Genomic DNA, 5,638 nt, shown 5'->3' on the forward strand with positions numbered 1-5,638 from the left:
TGTTGAAGAATGACACACTCATTCCCAGAGCAATGCCATTTATAATCATAAGCCTTAAGGCATAGATACTTGATAACTTTATATGTTCCAATTAGGTTGACTGTGGCCTACAAACAATAAAGTTTGGAATCAGGAGTTGTCTTCAATGGTATTATGCAACCAACTAACATAAAGATAAGAAGAAATTCTTGAAGCATAACCCCTTCTCCTTTACCACGATGGCGATTTATTCCTGTTTCATCACAGTTTCTAACTTAGGAGCTTGGATTCCTCGCACCAATAAAAGAGGAACAGTAAAAGCTGGCAGGCTGACAGAGGCAACCTCAGGACAGACTTTCTGTCTACTGACCATTTTTGCTATGTCTTACTAGGATTGTGTGTGGACATGAGATCAACCATGAGCTCCATTGCAGTCTTTACCCAAGAGAGTTTTGCTGAACATTGAAGTGGGCTGGTTCCACAAGTCAAAGTTCCCACACTAAATTCAGAAGAGGAAAGAGACCCTCTAACCTACAAGGAGGATTCCTGAGAAAGTAGCTGGCTTGGAAAGTGCCCAAGAACCTGTGGGAGCCTGGAATAACAAGATCTGGCCCATTAAGGCCTCTGTCATCACTCAGGTGTTTCATGTATCCTGGATGAGAGAAAATATAAGGACATGAACCAGTTTGGATAAGGTGAACAAGCAAAGATCTGCCTTGAGATTATGCAGAGGACTGGTGCTCACTTGGAGCTCTGGCTAAAGACTAACTTCTCTCCATCATGATCTCAGGGAAGCTAGATGCCATCATGAAAGCCCACAAAGACATTTATGCTAGATTATAGATCCTACTCCCAGATGACCCCAGTAATCAGATCAAGATCACTGGCACCAAAGAAGGCATTGAGAAAGCTTGCTATGAGGTCCTCCTAATCTCTGCTGAACAGGACAAACTTGCTGTAAGAGAGGCTAGAAGTGAAGAAGGCCTTCCACCCCTTCATCGCTGGGCTGTACAACAAACTTGTGGGTGAAATCATGCAGGAGACAGGCACTCGAATCAATATCCCTCTACCCAGTCTTAACCATACAGAAATCATCTTTACTGGAGAGAAGAAGCAGCTGGCTCAGGCTGTGGCTCATATTAAGAAGATTTATGAGATGCAGGGTCTCCAATGAAGGAGCTAGAGAAAGGACCCAAAGAGCTGAAGGTGTTTACATCACCTTCAGGAGGAACAAAAATATGAACTAACCAGTACCCTCCAGAGCTCCCAGGAACTAAACCACCAACCAAAGAGCACACATGGGGGGCTCATGGCTCCAGCTGCATATGTAGCAGAGGAATGGCCTAGTCGGTCATCAATGGGAGGAGAGGCCCTTGGTCCTGTGAAGGTTCTCTATGCCCCTGTGTAGGGGAATGCCAGGGCTAGGAAGTGGGAGAGGGTGGGTTGGTGAGCAGGGGAAGGGGGAAGGGAACAGAGGATTTTTTCTGAAGGGAACCCGGGAAAGGGGATATCATTTGAATTGAAATAAAGAAAATATCTAATAAAATATAAATTAAAGAAAAAGAAGATTTATGAAGAAAAGAAGAAGACTACAACCATTGTGGTAGAGCTGAAGAAATCTCAGCAGAGTATGTTGTCTGGCCAAAGGGCAATTCACTGCAAGAGAGCCTGGAAAACACTGGAGTTTCTGTTGAGATCCCACCCTCCAACAGCATCTCTGAGACTGTGATACTTAGAGGTAAGCCTGAAAAGTTGGGATAGGAGTTGGCTGAAGTCTATGCCAAGGTCAACAGTTTTACAGTCCCCTCAGTTTCTGCCCTTCCTGGCTTTATGGTTTCATCATTGTTAAGAAAGGGCAGAATCTAGCTAAAATCACTCAGCAAATGCCTAAAGTTCACATTGAGTTCACAGAAGGTGAAGACAAGATCACTCTGAAGGGCCCCACAGAGGATGTGAATGTAGCCCAAGAACAGATTGAAGGAAATGGTCAAAGACCTGATTAATGTAGAGATCAACATTGACTATAAATTCCACAGACACTTCATTGGAAAGAGCAGAGTCAACATCAACAGAATCAAAGATCTGTATAAAGTGTCTGTGCGCATCCCCTCCTGACAGCAAAAAGAGTAACCTGATCTGAGGGTGACACACAGGGTGTGCAGCAGGCCAAGCAGGAGCTGCTGGAGCTTGCTTCTCGAATGGAAAATGAGCACACCAAGGATCTAATGATTGAGCAAAGATTTCATCACACAATCACTGGGCAGAAAGGTGAACGGATTCTAGAAATTCATGACAAATTCCCAGAGGTTATCATCAACTTTCCAGACGCAGCACAAAAAAAAGTGATATTGTGCAACTCAGAGACCCCAAGAATAAGGTGGAAAAATGCACTAAGTACATGCAGAAAATGGTTGCAGACCTGAGGAAAATAGCTATTCAGTTACTGTACTGATCTTCAAACAGTTTCACAAGAATATCTTTGGGAAAGGACATTAAAAAGATTAATGAAGAGAGTAACACCAAGATTGAACTTTCTGCAGAAAACAGTGGTCCCTGGACCATTGTTATCACTGGCAAGCAAACTAACTGTGAAGCTGCCTAGAGACGAGAAAGATCTGGCCAACATCGCTGAAGTGGAGTTCTCTATCCCTGACAAACTACACAACTCTCTCATTGGCACAAAGGGCCGACTGCTCCACTCCATCATGGAGGAATGTTGTGGCGTTCATATTCATTTTCTTGTGGATGGTGCTGGAAGTGACACTGTTGTCATCAGGAGTCCTTCCGCAGACATAGAGAAGGCGAAGAAGCAGGAGCTCCTGCCCCTGGCTGAGGAGAAGCAAACCAAGAGTTTTACTGTGAACATCTGAGCCAGGACCAGGACCTGATCACAATCATAGGAATGGAGGATGCTGTCTGTGGGGTCCAAAAGGAGCTGGAAGCATTGATCCAGAACCTGGATAATGTGGTTGTGGACTACATGTTTGTGGACCCCAAACACCACCGCCATTTTTCATCCGAAGAGGACAGGTATTACGAAGGATTGCTGAAGAGTATGGTGAGGTGATGGTCAGCTTCCCACACTGTGGCATGCAGTGACTGTGTGGAGGCAGCCAAGAAACGCATTCAGGAAATCATTGAAGATCTGGAAGCTCAAGTGACAGTGGAATGCACTATACCCGAGAAGTTTCACTAATTGGTCATGGGTCCCAAAGGTTCAAGAATTTAGCAGATCACTCAGGACTACAATATTCAAATTAAGTTCCCAGACAGAGAAGAAAATCCAGTTCACAGTGTAGAGCCTTCCATCCAGGAGAATGGAGATGAGGCTAAAGAGGGCAGAGAGGCCAAGGAGACTAACCCTGGCTCTCCCAGGATGTATGACATCATAATCATCTCTGGCAGGGAAGAGAAATGCTAGGCTGCAAAGGAAGCCCTGAAAGTGCTGGTTCCGGTCACCATCGAGGTAGAGGTACCCTTTGATCTTCACTGCTACATCACTGGCAAGAATGGAAGTGGAATCCACAAAATGATGGATGAGTTTGGTGAATATTCATGTACCAGCCCCTGAGCTGCAGTCAGACATCATCGCCAACACTGACCTTGTAGCAAATTTGGACAGGGCTAAGGTTTAGCTACAGGATCGAGTGAAGGAGCTGCAGGTTGCACAGGAAGGTCGGGCTTTAAGGAGTTTTAAGCTGATTGTCACTGTAGACTCCAAATACAATCCCAAACCGGAAAATAATGGATGAGTTCAAGGTGGACATTAATTTCCCACAGAGTGCAGTTCCAGACCCCAATTGTGTCACTATGACAGGACTCCCGGAGAATGTGGAGGAAGCTATTGACCATATCCTGAACTAGAAGAGGGATATCTGGCAGATGCGGTAGAGAGTGAGGCACTGCAAGTTTATATGAAGCCCCCAGCTCATGAAGAGTCCAAGGCAACATCCAAAGGCTTCGTGGTGAGAGATGCTTCCTGGACCTCCAACAGCAGTGAGAAGACTCTTGATATGAGCAGCTCTGAAGAACTTTCCAGCTTTGGGGCTCAAGTGGCCCCCCAACCCCCCCTTGAGGCCCCAAATGATTGATAATTATCAAAAAGAAACCTTTCCAGCCTGCTGCCTAAACCCAACCACACAATGGTTTGTCTCAATCTGAACCAGCTCCTGGACCCTCGTAAATTGCTAATGTTCTTCCTTCTCCCTGAGTTCTCACAGCAAAGTCTGGTGGGCTGGCCTTGTGTGGCTGCTTCTCTAGGCCTGGTCAGCACCCAACAGGCTCAGGGTCTGCTTCTGGGGTTGTGCTCTAGGACAGGCAGGCCACTGTGTGAAACACCAATCAAGGTAATCAAGCATTTCATGACCACAGACTACATTTTCCTGGTCCATGCAGCATGTAGTCAGCACTCTGACCTTCAGACTAGAGTTCCATAGCAGCTAGGAGTTGAGTTACTGTGTCATGACTTCAGGAAATAAATTTCCTTGACTTTCTAAAAAAAAAAAAAAAGAAAGGAAGAAAGAAAGAAATTCTCAATTCTAGATCAATGTCTCAGGAAGTTTTAAAACACCTTCAAATTTTCTTCAAAACATGCTAGAAAGGAAACATTAAGTGGTAGATTAAAAACCAAAGCCAAAAACTGGGAGATAAAAATAACCATATTAATATCTGTACTGAGGTCATTTATGACAAAGCTTGTTTGCAATATTACCAGAGAATTTGAATGGCTGACTTGACTATATGTAATATCAAGGCTCTATTGTAAGTAGTAGAGATGAAACAATGACTATGGCATAACTGGTGCCTGAAAATGCCATCAGCTATCCTTGTAGGGAAGATAAGTTTGTTACTGATGTAAGTCTGGTAGAGTGTATCAGTAGCTGAATGTCAAACACTTATCATCCCCCAGCAACATGAGGTTGCATGCTGTTTCTAAGATTCCTCTTCTCATGATTCACTGGCAAGAAATCCAAACGGTTACGTCCTCTATTCTATTGTGGTATAGTTTTATCAATGCAATCAGTTGTGTTAGTGAGATAGATTATGGATTCTTAAGTCTCGCATAGTGTGAGATAGACTCAAAACAACGCAATTTACCATTTTCTAGAGATTTTATTGGATGTAAGTGACAATTCTATTCTAAAGTCAAGATAAATCATTAAATAGGAACATAGACACTAGGCAGAGAAAATTATAACCCTCATCTGAGATTTTTTTCCATGACTAAAGCTGTTATACAATGCAACCATATTAAAACAAAAAGAGACACAAGTCTAAACTGAAAAGCCACAAAGAAGAAGGCTCTCTAAAGAAAGAAAATATAACAAAACAGAAATTACAGGAGGATAAATGTAGGGAACTTCTTCAATGAGGAGATCCTTCCTTGCTAGCACTTTCATAAGACAAGATGAAACCCAGAAAGTGTGCTAAGAAAGAAGACAGTATGAGTAATAAGGAAATCATTTTCATATATAGGGTTTTTCTGAAATGACAAGTATTAGATAGGAAGTAGTTGCAGATGAAGCTAGCAACAAGCACGAGAGACTGGAGTCCCATTTATATGTCTTAAAGCTTGAGCATCAGTTAAAAAAAGGATTGACTTTAAGGAGTCAATCCTTTGACTCAAATGAGTAAATCATTTGAGTAAAATGAGACTCAA

The 5,638-nt window shown here is 43.2% G+C and overlaps 1 pseudogene; it reads left to right on the forward strand.

Moving 5' to 3' along the window:
- Positions 1–397: 397 nt before the first annotated feature.
- Positions 398–3,916, forward strand: LOC116094067 (annotated as a pseudogene).
- Positions 3,917–5,638: the final 1,722 nt, after the last annotated feature.

This window comes from Mastomys coucha, unplaced genomic scaffold (genome assembly GCF_008632895.1).
Source record: "Mastomys coucha isolate ucsf_1 unplaced genomic scaffold, UCSF_Mcou_1 pScaffold16, whole genome shotgun sequence".
NCBI classification, from domain to species: domain Eukaryota; kingdom Metazoa; phylum Chordata; class Mammalia; order Rodentia; family Muridae; genus Mastomys; species Mastomys coucha.